This window comes from Psittacula echo (genome assembly GCF_963264785.1).
Source record: "Psittacula echo genome assembly, chromosome: 4".
NCBI lineage: Eukaryota > Metazoa > Chordata > Aves > Psittaciformes > Psittacidae > Psittacula > Psittacula echo.
In genome coordinates this window covers 67,374,552-67,389,960 of record NC_137738.1, presented here as the reverse complement: position 1 = coordinate 67,389,960, position 15,409 = coordinate 67,374,552, and positions in this window count along the sequence as shown.

Genomic DNA, 15,409 nt, shown 5'->3' with positions numbered 1-15,409 from the left:
TGTAGGTAATTCATATGGTCAAAAATATATTTTTTTTTTGTCTTGATAGGACATCTTAAAGGTGTCAAAAACCAACAGAGGCATAAAAATTATTTTCTACAGGTGTTAAATATGTAAATAAAAACTAAAATAGCAGAAATATTGGCATTCACATGTCATCAGGGGAAAATAATATAAGGTCAAATGAAATAGGAAGTTCCTTTTTATAGCTATGAATATTAGCATGTTGTGCCTTACAATGCATATACATCTGAAAAGTGAAAGTATCTGGGACTAGGCTGAGGAGGCTCAGCAGTTGCGATAGTTCTCATCTGTTACAGCCTCTCCATGACCTTCAACAAGTCCTTCATGCTCCCTATCAGTAAAACAGAGGCAATGATATTTAGAGAAGAAATCTGCAGCTACAGCACTTCAACTGCCTATCTCACCCTAGGAAGGCTTCCCAAGCTGCTAGTGATTATAACTGTGGGAGCACATTTCTGGTAATGACACCACTATGGTGAAAAATTAAGCTCATCTGTCTTGAAAGTTCCTGTGCATGTCCCTTTTTCTGCAAGAAGTGTTAACAGAAGAGCCCTAGCTATGTTCTGTCTCTGTTTATTGCTTTCCAAAATCCACTTGCAGCTGGATATAGGTTTTATTTCCTGTCCAAAACCCCTGTGTGGGACAGAGTGTGATACGGAGCTGTCATCATGTTCCTTTCGCAGGAGTGTGGCATCTGGCTGGGGTCTTGACAGTTCTTCTCTGTGTGTGTGTGTCTGTGTGCGTGCACATGTGCAGTCCTTTACAGCTTACACAGTCACTTCCTTTTGTATAAAGCAAAAGATGAGTGGGGAAAAATTGCAGTGGTGATATTCTTTCTATAGGTGGAAACAGCCATTTGTAAGGCAATGCAAAGGCAATGTCACGCTAGATACTAGGAAGTGTTTCATGGAGCCAGCTACTGTCTAAGGTATGAATACGAACAACGTACTTCATGTAAATGTTGTGGGTTTGCTTTCAGTATGCTGTGGTTTTGAGCCTTTGCATTGCTACAGACCTCCTGACTGCAAAACACTGCTGCCATTTTGTGTTCTGGCTGGAACCAGTAAGAAGACTTATTCCGGATTATCTGCAAGAGACTTCAACTGTTCTTTTTTCATTGTAGATTTTATGAAAGTTACTCTAAAGCAAAAATTAAAGAGGTATGTGTATGTGGATGATCTCAATTACTCCATTTACTAAAATGTAAAAATGTTCTAAGGAAAATAAAATCTTCATAAGGGGCGAGAATGGAAAGTGTTAGCCTTTTGAATGTCTAATTTAGTAGCTGCTGCTCCAAGGTCTTTCACATCACACTTTGAAGTACTGTCTCATACAAATTCTGCAAAGAATCAAGGAAAGAGTAAAACAAATGAGATACATATACAGTTTTGAAAATTAATCATGAAGAAAATGCCAGTCTTCTTGATGACTGAGCTAATTAACGGAGGATGAAACAGAAGATGACAAGATGGAAGTGTTACAGTACATTGCTTAACTAAGCAAACCCCTTTTTCAAATAGAATAATAAACATTAGCATGCTTTAAAAAAATGTTTCTGAAGTACAAGGATGTTCTCAGTAATTAATATTATAGATGCCATTTTATACAGTCCTCAAATCTCTTCAGAAAGTAAGATTTCCAGGCAACTGAAAGCATTAAGTACTCTGACGCAGCACAAGAGTATGTTAATTTGTAAGAAAAATAAATAAAGAGAAGTGCTGTAACACTGAGCTGCCACACAGCTTCCACTGCGGTAAGAAAATGGTTTCATTGAACTGAACTTGAACTAGTAACTTCTAGTAGAGAGCGCTTCAAAATTAAAATATATATTAATCTGCAATTCAAATTCTGTGTAACTGATCTTTTTGCCAGAAGTACTTGTTCAGCCTTTTCATTCTACATCTTGAAAATTATTCTGGAAAAAACTCCATTTTCGTCCTTCTCTTTCTGGAATCCTTTCTGAATCCTTTCCTGAATCGCTTTCTTTATCCTTCTCTTTTCTGGAAATATTTCTGGTTTCCATTTAGCCACCAGTGATGTCCTTAAAATCCATTCTTTGCTGCCTAACTCCATAAGTCCTTACACACACAAGGTGCTGAAGCTGGATCCTGCCAGGAGTTAATTAGTTGCTTGAAGCTCTTGTTTCTTGTTAAAATTCCTGAGATTTTCAAACTCCTACAGGAGAAAAGCTTTCTTATTACAAAAGCACGATCCTTGAGTTTCAGAGCATGCCCAGAATAAAAAACAAGCAAACAAAACCTGACAGATTATATATCAGGAGTGACCTGGACATATACATTGTGTGAGTGGTTACCAAATAATGCAGCACATTTCTCTATCTCGTTCACTAAGTAAAACTTATTCATGTATGATGGAGTAGCTCCAAAAGAGCATCAAGAGAGGCAGATTTGTACCAGACCAAGGTGAGGAAATCAAATATAAAATGCCCAGGATCAAAAAATTCCTCCTTTAGCTTACTCAGTACAGCCTGGATATAGGGATGTTCTTGAAGGATGAAGGATGTAGAAAATTAATTTATATTACTTCTGTCCTGGGTTCAGCAGTATCAGTCATTTTTTCTCCTTCTTAGTAACTGGTGCAGCTCTGTGTTTTTGACTTTCAGCCTGGGAACAGCGCTGATAACACCGATGTTTTTAGTTACTGCTCAAATGTTTAGTCCGACCAAGGACTTTCTGAGTCTCATGCTCTGCCAGGGAGAAGGGGAAACTGGGAGGAAGCAAAGACAGGACAACTGACCCAAGCTAGCCAAAGGGGTATTCCATACCACAGCACGTCATGCCCAGGATACAAACTGAGAGTTCCCCAGAAGGGCTACTTCACTGCTGGGTCGGGCTGGGTGGGGGCGAGGTATCGGTCGGCGGGTGGTGAGGTGTTGCATTCTCTTCCCTTGTTATCTCCTTTATCATTATTATTATTGGTGGTAACAGTAGTGGTTTGTGTTATACCTTAGTTACTAAACTGTTCTTATCTCAACCCACGGGAGTTACATTCTTTTCGATTCTCCTCCCCATCTCTCCGGGAGCTGGGGGAGGGAAAGAAGGGGAGGAGTGAGAGAGAGACTGCGTGGCTGATTTATGGCTGACTGGGTTTAAACCACGACAGCTTCTCTGCATTCATCATAGCAGATTTAATTTTCCTACAGCACTGATAGGTAACCTACCAAACTACTAACTATTCACTCTCTCCTCAGATTTTTATTTATTTTGTGCTTTTGTATTTTCTCAAAGGAAGGGGAGTAAAAGGCATGCTTTGCCTTAACAGGAAACTTTGAACAGGAGTTTGAAGATTCATGTCAATAGTGCAAGAACCCAACAGAAAGAAGTTACATATAATTTCAGAGACCTGTTCTCATCTCTAGCTACTTTTTGCCAGGTAACTCCTGCCTTTCTTCTGCATATCAATCATAATTAGCTCAAATAATGCCTTGCTTAGACAGTTTCTAAAATTCCTTCCTCAGACATCTATGTCCGATCAACCGATCTACAGTTAACTGATAATTAGGCATGAGTTATTGCAGTTATTAAATATGTTTGATGATCTGACTCCTATTTCATAAGCAGAAAAAACTCCAAACCCTTCACAAGATCTCTCACCTAAACCCAGGAAAAAAGGGGAGAAAGACATCCTAGGAACTTGCCTAAGGAGGATTCACCACGCAATATGAACACCTCTGAATATTTTATTTATGCAGTGCTGAAGGAAATTCATCCTCACTCCAAACCCTGCAGCTGGGCTAACAAACTTGGAGGCATTCAGCAATTTGCTTAGCCCTATTTTTAACAGCACTGTAGTTAAAAGGATTTTAAAAGTCTAGGAGAATCTTCAGTAAATTCAGTAGAAGACCCCATTCTTTATCCTTAACAAATATGTAATGGCAGGGCAGGATAACACACTTCTTTGCTTGGAGTTCACACTAGAGGGATATATGATACAGGTGAGTACATCACTGTTTAAATAGTCTATTTTTTCTTTGTTTTAAAAGATTCAAAGGGGTAGATACTCAGTCCCTACAATAATAATACTGTAGTTGTGAGACTGCTTACAAAGAAGGTAGAGTCCTGATTTCAAGTTCAGCATTCAGTGGAAACAATATTAAACCAATTCTGCTTTTGAAAATGGAACCTATTTAGCACATGGCAACCAAGATAAATATTTAAGATTTCTTGAGCACAGTGTGCAAGACAGATTTACTAGGAGATGTAAGGATATGTACTACATGATACGTCCCCCTAACGGCTGGGTCTCACAGAAATATACCAGCTGCTGAGGCTGCCAGACTTTATAAATTCCATAAATCTTGAAATACAGATTTTTAATTTTTTTGAATAATCAAGAGTATGACAGTTTGTTTACAAATATGTCACTATCTGTTTACTTCACCATGTGTCAATTGGATTAGTTCCTCACTCAGGAAGAAGAAGCTGAATCATCCATTGCATATTCCCTGCTGCCTGGTCTGCCTCTGCAGCTTGAAAAGGACCCCTCTTGCTAGTAAGGAAAGCAGAGGGTCAGAACCCAAATACCATGTCCTTGACTTGTTTACAGAAAAAACAGGTTAGTAATAAATTAAAGGGGCTTTTATGGAGAAAGCCATTAGTTGTCTGCATGAAGTCACTCATTTTCTGCACAATAGTTTGTGTAGGTGTCAGAGGAATCTCAATAGTTCACCAATTACTGGAAAACTCATGGAGTCAAATGCTTGACTGAATGATGGCTGGATGTTTTTTAAGTCTGCTTTTCCCTCTGCAAACAGCTGATGCCTGCATTAAGCTAAGATCAAATGAAAAATGTATTCAGCATCTCAGAGCTACCCAGAAGCAAAATAACAGCATCAGGAGCTAAGCTTTCTCATGCTTCCTTTGTATATGTCAAGTTATATTATCCTGTGTGATGTATCATCCTTCCCAGTGTACTTAATATTATAATGAAATAGGACTGTTAATATGGAAAGTCACAAGACTATTTCTTTCATATGCAAAATAAATTGCATGCAACCACACCTCTGACCTGAACTTTTGAACCTGGAAGTTATAAAATTTGCTTTTTATAAAGTCCTGAGAGTTTTGATAGGGCCTACTACTGGGTTTTTTTCTGACAAAAGAAAAATATACCTGTTCATACTCTAAAACAACCACACTAAAGCTGTGATAACTGAATCACTGAAGGTATATATGGCCCCTTCCTAAAATGTTTTTTCTTATTTCTTTTAGTATGTAGCAAACACATAAGAAATATTCTTTAATATCTTAGAAGGGATAAATCTCACCCAGAAAAAAACCCCAATATTCTCTCTCTCTTATTCTCTAACTCTCTCTAAGATACAAATGCTTTTATTTCTCTAGATGTGACTTCCACTTTGTCTCTTTTGCGTTGCTATCTCTATTTTATTTCGTGGAGGGAGTGTTTGCTGATATTTTTGTGTTTTGCTTTGTGTATGTTGTGGGGTTTTTTAAATTTATACATATTTAATGTAATCAAGATGTCAAAAAAAGAAAAAAAAAAAAAAGTTGCTCAGTTAAGCACTGAGCACATCATGCAGACTCCGGGCAGTCTGGGCAGTGCTACCAGCTCCAAGGGGCTAATTCTTCTTTCTTAGAAGTCAGTGTTAAAGACTTGCATGACATCAGAATGGGCTTTTGGGATTTTGTTGTAGTTTTGGGTTTAGGTTTTGTTTGCTGGGTTGTTTGTTGATATTAACTACATTCGAAATAAATTATTCAGATTATATTCAGGGAAGAGCAATTTCACTCTATATCCCAGAAATTTCATCTGACTCATGTGGCACAGCCAGGATGAGGTCAACTTCCTCTTAATTGTTTTGTGAGAGGAGAGGAGAGGAGAGGAGAGGAGAGGAGAGGAGAGGAGAGGAGAGGAGAGGGGAGGAGAGGAATAATTAAAAAGATTTCAGGAGGACCCATAAATCGTTGCCATCAGATGGCTCAGAAGAAAAGGCGAAAAGGCAAAAATGCACCCTTCATACAAATCTCCTTCACTTACCAAGCAGCTGAAGACTTCAGTTTTCAGTCTAAGCCCCTGACATATTATCTCCCACTAGAAATTTAGTAGAGCCTGAAACATCAGACCTGAGTAAAGATGAGCCTCTTTTTTACAGCTATGACAAGATTTGGCTTTTCTGGGTATGAAGTTCTCCCCTTGTGGAACAAGGGAGATATACAGACCAAAAGAAATAGAGGGTACTATATTTAAGGCTAAACTGCAGTAAGTATCTTACCAAAACTAGCCAAAGTATGTTTTATTTATGATGAGTTTAAGAACTTGCAAATGCAAATGTATACTCAAAGAAGGGGACTTTCACTGGCTGTCTTAGTATTTCCAGTATATGTTGCATCTCATATTAAGCCTAGTGGTTTGCCACATAATTGCATCATTAGTAAACCAGTGTTCACATTCAGTTTCTACTTTCTATTGGCTTAGAGAAAGGATTTCAGATTTGCATTTAAATGAATTTGAGCAAAGAGTGATAAAGGCTTCAATTAAAAGGACACCTGTTTTTGTTAATTCATTTTTAATAGGAATAGTAAATATTTTCAGTTGATGTACTTTCTGCTGCACGATTGGTATATTTTTCTCTTCTTTATCTCTGGTGTCAGACACCCCTCATTAGAAGAGTCTATCATTCTCTCTGACTAAGGAATTTGTCTCAAGCTTCATGAATCTGTCTGTAGAAGATGAAAAAGGAAAGTAAACCAAATAGCTATTTAGAAAATGTAAGCATAATAAACTACCATGTGATCAAAATACGTTTGGGGGGGAGGCGGATGTAGATACGTTGTTTTGTTAAACAAAAACACATTCTTTTTTTCATTTAAACTCTGCTTTGAGCATGCCCATGGCAGGGTGGTTGGAACTAGATGATCTTAAGGTCCTTTTCAACCCTAACTATTCTATGATTCTATGCTGACCTCACTTAGGTATGCTGTATGAGACAATAGCAATCTTCCATGTCACAATAATGTAATGAAATTAAAATTTAAGGCTTACAAATATATAAACACAAATCATGACAAGCACTATTCGTGAATTAAAAACAATTGGTGTTCATGGAGTATTAGCTTCAACTGACACCTGGAAATATTTTGTCTTCCTATAAAATTTCTTGCTTTGGTGATAAATCATTTGCTTTTTTAGTTTTGCTTCATAGGCTTACAGCTCCAGTTTCATCCAGTTGCTATTAGTAACACAGTAGCTCATCTTGTTTTTCTAATACTTTTGAAATAATTTGTAGCCATAATTGCTTCTCTGTTTTCCATTTACTGTAACCATAACTACTAATTTGCTAACAACCACTACAATGCTGTTACAACCAAAGTTAAAAATCCAAGTACTTTTCTCAAGAACAATTTGTGCAGGACACCCTTCTCTTCGGGGGTGCAATGGAAGCATTTAAATAAAGAACTGAAGCATTTAATTAGTGTGCGCTTGCTTCCTGCTAGCAGGACATCACACTAGTGAGTAAATGGATTAAGTTTCTTGCAACACAAGCCAGGAGACATTGTGACAGTTGTGTTTTTCATTCTCAAATGTCTAGTTAAGGGAAAGAGAGGGGTCCAATCCCAACTTTAAAAACTTAATCTTTGACTTAAATTATTATTGTTTTCTAGTGCTCTGTGGTTTTCCACAATAAACATAGTAAGGAATTATGTCTTTCATTTCTGGTTGAATGAGGAAGGTAATTAACAGACATGTAAACAGAAGATAGTCACAGGAAAATGTAGGTTAGGGGATTTACCCCCTATTTGTTACAAGTTAAACATTTGTAAAAGAAAATAAATAATGCAGAACTCTCTCTTCTCACCTCCTCTTCGTGTATGTTTTTGATTGACATAGCCATATGACGTGTTTGGTTTTGTATTTGCTGGAAGAAGGAACGTATTAGGAGTTTTAAATCATTGATTTTTATTTGGCTCAGATTCTGCTTCTTAACCAGTAGCTGCTGCAGTTGTTTAATGCTTACAAAGCTGAACTAAAAATATCTCCTGAAGTTCAGAATGAGTGCATATTGCAAAAGGTTTGGACCTAACGCTATGCTGTTAAATAAATATAGTAATACTTTTCTTCAAAGTTAGAAGGTGCATTGGGTTGTGTGGCAAGGTTTTGGTAGTTGTGGCCCATAAGGATGACTCCTGTGAGAAGCTGCTAGAAGCTTTACTATGTCAGATAGAGTCAATGCTCCAAGATGGATCCACCTCTGACCAAGGCCGAGCCCATCAGCAATGGTGGTAGCACCTCTGAGATAAGAATGGGAAAAAAACTGTTGCAGAACAGCAGCCAGAAGAGAGGTGTGAGACTACGTGTGACAAACTGCTCTGCAGACACCAAGGCCAGTGAGGAAGGTGGGGGAGGAGGTGCTCCAGGCATTGGAACAGAGTTTTCACTGCAGTCTATGCTGCAGCCTGTGGTGAGGCAGGCTGCCCCCCTGCAGCCCATATAGGTCCACGGGGGAGCAGATATCCACCTGCAGCCCATGCAGGACCCCACACTGTAGCAGGAGGATGCCCAAAGGAGCTGTGACCCCCTGGGAAGCTCACACTGGAGCAGGCTCCTGGCAGGACCCGTAGAAAGAAGAGCCCACACTGGAGCAGGTTTGCTGGCAGGACTTGTGACCCCACAGGGTACCCACACTGGAGCAGTCTGCTCCTGAAGAACTGCACCCTGTGCGAGGGACTCACACCAGAAGAGCTTATGAAGAACTGCAGCCCACGTGAAAGGCTCACATTGAGGAAGTTCACGTAGGACTGTTTTCCATCAGAGGGACCTCACTCTGGAGCTGGGGAAGAGTGTGAGGAGTCCTCCCCTGAGGAGGAAGGTGTGGCAGAAACAATGTGTGATGAACTGACAGCAACCCTCATTCCTTGTCCCCCTGTTCTGCTGCAGGGGAGGAGGTAGAAAATATTGGGAGTATAGTTAAGTCCAGGAATAAGGGAGGGGTGGAGGAAAGGTGTCTTTAAGATTTGGTTTCATTTCTTGCTTATCCTACTTTGATTGGTGATAAATTAACCTAATATCCCAAAGTCGAGTCTGTTTTGTCCATGATGGTAATTGGTGAGTGATCTCTCCCTGTCCTTATCTCAACTGAGGGCCTCCCGTTATATTTTCTCTCCCCTGTTCAGCTGAGGAGGGGGAGTGATAGAGCAGCTTTCACAGGCACCTGGTATCCAGCCAGGGTCAACCAAACACAGAAGGGTAAAAAAACTGGAACAAAGCATATAAATAACTGATTCCAGTTCAGCTCAAAGGGTCAAAAGACTCTAAGTAGTTACTATATGGAGAATGCTCTCCAAAAAATTTCAAAGGACTCAGTGCTCTTTCTCTCACTCCCCTGCTAAAGCTGTCTATGAGTAATGCTGTAGCTGTTACAGATTAAACTGAAATGGGGAAAAGAGACTGCATGATAATCAAGGTAGAGCACTGGGAAAGACCAGCTTCTCACTCTATGGCTACCTGCAGCCCTACAGTATGAACATCTAAGATGTTGACCAGATCACTGTAAAGGCCATAGCATGCTCTGACTTACTGACTAAAATGGCAACTGCTGAAAGATACGTACTCATCTAATTCCTATCAGTGTCAGACAGAGTTAAATACCTAGGTATACTTTCCAAATTTGGAAATATACATTACCTTTATTGACATATTAAAGGGTCTAAGTTAGTTTGTGTCCAGTGAAGAACCAGATTCAATAATAAGTTAGGTTTTCTGCAGCCTTTACCACCTACCTAAAGGAAACTCTCTCCTATAGAAGCATAGTTAGGAATGTCACCAAGTGGAAAACTTCTTTTGGAAAACTGAACACAATAAAGTTACATTTAAAAAAAAAAAAATCATTTGCGGAATTAGTTATTTAATTATTTTAAGAATTGCTTAGAAACAGAAGTGGCTTTTGGCATTTTGCGTTTCCAATACAAACATACAAGTTTTACTGAAAACTTCTTTTCTCTAAACAATGCTTTAAGAGCCTGTTTTGAGGCACAACTCTATTGTCTCAAATGGTAAACACCTAATTTTTACTAATGGAAAACGAGCAGTATTTTTCAGATCTGCCTTTTTTTTTTTAATTGGTGGAAGAAATTAATGACTATCAGATTAAATTTTTATAATATATGGAACATTGCACAGTATTCTTAGCGAGGATAACGAACCATTTCTCACTGAAAAAATAATTGGTGCTGAACAGAATTTACATACTTTTAATTGTGACATTTATTTGCCAGTAAAGGAAAATATTTAAAAATCTCATTTTGTGAGCATAAATCTAAAGGATAGACTATAATTGATAGTTTAAAACCCTGCAGAAACTTCTTTTTTAAACAAAACTGAACTTCAGCATCCTGCTATTTGATTTTTTCTTTTTTTTTTTTTTTTTTGTTCATTTATTGTTTGTTTGTTTGTTTGTTTTGCTGGCTGATTACTGAGTAGTCTTGCTGGTGGATAACTGAGGTTGGGCTGAGAATACTTTCAGCACTGATTTCTTCTAATGTTACAGCGGTGGTCTGTAAGCCCCACCTGCATAATGCAATTGCATAATGCACCATCATGGTAGGTTGATGGCATCTAAAGAACAGTCAACAGGAAGCAGCAACATGGCAGATAAATCTACTATTAAGTGGCTCCACCAACTTCTGCCTACACACTCCTATGGACAGGAAGATGGTAAATGTAGAAGGCATGTCACTGTCATTGGGTTGAGTTATACTACACACTTCATCCTTTCTGTCCTGCTCTATATCAGGAAACAAGCCATAAACCATACTTTACATTTAAGCCATGAGGTGGCTTCCATCTCAGGAACCCCACAAGCCAGAATTACAAATCCAATCTACCCTTTTTCTGTATCTGAGGTCTTTTTGAATTCTCTTTGTCACGCAGAAGGTTTAAAACTTCTGAAAGGCTGGTTTAATATACTCTTATGAGTAGTGGAGAACAGGGAGTAGGACAGGAATTTTAATACCCTATAAAACAGAGGTTAATGATATCATCTTCTGTTACCTATATTCCCTTGGAAACATTACTTTGTCCTGCCACACTGTTCTCAGTTCAGCTGAGTCCATTGTATAGGCACCATTAAAACTTTTCAAATTGGTCCAAAACCTGGGTGACACCATACCCATCTTTGTCCATGCAGTGGACCTCAGAGGAGTTTAGTTCAACCTTGCTCCGAATTAATCAGAAAACTTTCAAAGAAAACTTTTGCTCAGCTTTAAGTAGGATTAACCAGATGTCATTCTCTAGTCTGGTTAATACCACTTGTACCACCTGAAAAATAAATGTAGAACCATTTTAATGATTTCTGAGCTGTTCTTTTGAAGACAAACATTTTATTAATAACACACACATATTTAACGTATTTTTCATCTAATATTTGCTGTTAGAGAAATCCACCAATTGTTTCGATAAAAAGGGTGGTAAAAGCAGCTTTCTCAAAAGGAAAAAAAAAGTTTTCTCTACATAAGGTTCAATTTAAAATTATTAGATACAGGTCAACATTTATACCAGTTTAGGACCTTACTCAAATCAGAACTAAGCCCAAAATGGAGAGCTAGAGGGAAATTAAATGATCATGGATATACTACCTGCTTTGGAGTGCCTGCTGTGTTGGATATTGGAAAGGCAAAAAGCCCTTTTAATCTCCCTAGTAAATCTCCAATTTATCACAGTTGTTGTGGTTGTCATTAATTTTAACATTTTACTTGGGGTTGTCTAAAGCTTTAGAATGAACTCGTGTGGGAGTAAGCATTCAAGAAGCAAGAGAATTCCTGAAAAAGTGAAACAACTATGTGTATTTATTTTCTTCAGAGCCAGCAATATCTGTCTATAATGACTGGAATAAATAAAAATTGGTGCATTTCACTGATTATTCAAAGGATTTCTTATTTTTATCTGACGAACTTGGCAGTGCAGAGATTTTCACCACACTTAAAGGCTTTCAAAATGACAATTTCCTAGTGTACCAAAGCAACTCCATATAGAAAACAGAATACTTTCAGATCTGTACCTCAATATTTCAGCATGTTGAACACTGATAAAGTGAAATATTTCTCATAGTTCTGAATTTACGTTTGTGGTTGTGGATAAAATAATTAAAAACTTTTGTTACATAGCTTTTAAAGCCAAATAAGAACTTGTCTGTAGTGTATTGCATTATGCAATATATGAGGCAAGCAGTTAACTTCCAGCAAATATTAATTTTCATTTCCCATTAATTCTGTAGTCAGAAGGATGCCCTCTAAAATTAATCTTAGGGGTACTGGTTGCAAATGATGATATGTTGTCAAAGTTCAAACCACTTGATTGCAGTATAATTTTTCTTTCTTCAGATACTCCTAATTTAGTTTCATTGATGTCCTGGCGATAATCAGGCAAACGGTGGCTTATTCTCCTTTCAAGTGTGCATCGCAGAACAATGATCACAAGCTTTTTTGTATTTCTGCTAGACTCAGGGGGAAAATATATGTTTTTCAGCACAGAATTAACTGTTTTTTCAAACTAGAAAAAGCTGACATATTGTTTTCAATACATGAAGCTTTTGCTTTATCAAGATTCGTCCTGTGGATTAATCTTGGAAAATGACAGCATTTGACTTTTTCATCATGAAGTAAACTATATGAAGGGTTATAGACCAATTAAGTTTCTTCTGCATATTTTTATTTCTCATTATTAATAACTAATAAAATTTAAAGTATTTTTTTCCTAGAAGGTATGGTAGAATGATTTTTAATATGGCACTGATCAAGCCATTTGCTTCCTTCATTACCTAAATTACCTGGAACACAGCATTCACCAGCATTTGCAAGCAGCAGACATGAAAATAATTTCTAGCTCCTAATGTTTGTTTGTTTGGTTCGTTTTTTAATGTACATTTTTGTAAGGGTTTGTTTAGGTATGTTTTATTTTGTTTTTTTCTTGCAATGTACTTCAATATATGCATAAAATAATCTGAGATACTATATTTTAGAAAGCACAAGTCACACAGAAATAAATCTATATCTATGCTTTTATTCCAAATATGCAATTTTAGCACACTATAAAAGGTGGCAGTGGGTTTTTTTGGGTTGTATTTTGAGGAGTATATAATACTATTAAAGATTTAGTGTTTATATTAAAGCCTGCATCAAAACCAAGGCATGAATTGCCAAGCACAATGAAACCTGCCACAGAAGCACCCTGTTGTTCAAATCAGAACACTCTAAGCATTTCATCAGGCTGTGTGACAAGGGTTCTGCTTCTGAGACCAACAGCAGAAAACAGGGTGATTTAGCCTGCGCCACAGCAAGCCACCTTGGACTCCTGACTCTGATTAAGTAATGTCCATGTACACTGAGAAGGACAGACAGACTCCTTTAGTACAAGTTCTTGATGCAACTTACTTTTGAACCTTTGGGTCCAAATTAAAATCCCTTAAAAGTTATGCCCTCTCTAGACCTTACGAGGCTGTGCTTATGATAGCATAATTGTCTTGTGAAAATCTGCAATCAAAACCAACATATACAGCATTATCATTATTAATGCTATTATTATCATCAGAAACAATGTTTTTTTGACAAAAGAAATACAATTTGGCTGTCAGTTGAAGAGACTTCAGGGTATACCAGAAGGGCTGGATAAAATCATGGTTCACAGAAATTCACCAGATTTGTCCAGCAAGATCAGATGATCTCAGGAGTCTGGAGATTTATGAAACTGTCTAGAATTTTTTTGCTTTAAGAAAAAACCATAAAAAAATTAAAAAGGTGGTTGTCTGTTCAGTAGATGAGAAACTTTAATTTTGAAGAGAAAATTCATTATTTCAAATTAAGAGGAAGCTGATGTTTGAAAATACTCTAATTCTTAGTGTCTTTCCAGGACTTACAACTGGTTAAAATGGAAAAAACACAAATCAGCATAAAATTTGCATTTTCTTGAGAGATACCACTTAGATATACTCTGCTCCAACACGTTTCTAATAAAGTGTGGCACATAAAATATCAACCAATGCACATAAAAATGATTTTTTTTTGTTTTTTTAAATACCATGGGTACTCTGCTGATTAAAGTTCAGTTATAGTGGGTGATAAGACAGAAACTTTTGATAAGACACATTGGAAAGGTTTACATTTCTAAAGAAACATAAATGCATTTATTTTAAACTCACAAGAATTCTTAAAACTTTGGTAGGAGAGGGAAAGCTTCAAGTCATCCAAAGCAGTCAGCAAAATATTTACCTAATATATGTAAATAAATAATGTGGGTCTGTCTTCTACATCCAGAAGCTAGACACATATTGCTGTTTTAACTTGTTTTCTCTGATTCTCTTTTACTTCTTTTGAACCTTCTGTTTTTCAAGATTTTGTCTTGACTATAATCAGTAATATGAAATTATTTAATCACCTAATGTTTTTTATATAAAACTCTTGGAAAAACACCCAACACATTTCTTCCAGCTAATGTCAAATACATAGCAACAAGGTTGTAAGCTGCCTTCACTTAAACTTTATCCCTTACTAACTAGTATTCACAGTAAATCGTGATTGCCTGGAGCCTAGTCAGATCTCTCTGAAATCTGTGAAAAAAATCCCAGAACTTCAGGGCCTTGATTTCTTAGCATAAATAGACAGCACTCCTATCTTTCTTGGGAAGTTCCCAAGAAACTGAAATATTCAGGGCTTTGCAAAATTACCATATTGTTGATTTACTTTGGAATTCTTTTGGTCTAATTGACAGTGATGGAACAGAAGCTTTGTTGTTGATAGCATATTGAAATATATGCTTTAAATCTAATTAGGGCAGCTTACTGAAAAGTACAGATAGTGGGTTAGATGTATTTCATATGAAAAAATAGAAATAAGCAATAACGAGCAAGAGAAAACTGTGAAATGTGCTCATTCCTCTGTCATAAACAATCATAAAATTTTGACTAAGTTGAATTAAAAACAGATAAAGGCAAAAAAAGCCAAAATCAACCAGTCAACCTCAGAAACAGGTCTGTCAAATACTTATTTGCACTTAAACCCTTAGTGATTGGTTAGGAAATACAAAGAAACCCTTCTACAGGACACCAGGTACTGTAATGAAGTTGGAAATGAGCACAACAAAAATTATATTTTCCAAAAGTGCAGAACTATATTTTTTCCATTAAAAATAGTGAAAATGCAGGTAATATTTTTGTAAAAGCATTAAGGTTATTATTTCCAATACTGACCAATACCTGTACTGTTAAGGACTTGTGTTTTGAAGATTAGCAATGAGCAGTAACTTAAAGTTTCAATACATAAAAGAACAAAAATCTGATCTAAATTACTTTTCCATTTGGAATTGAGATATAATTTAGAAAGGAATCTAATCCCTTCAGAATTAATAACAGGAGAAT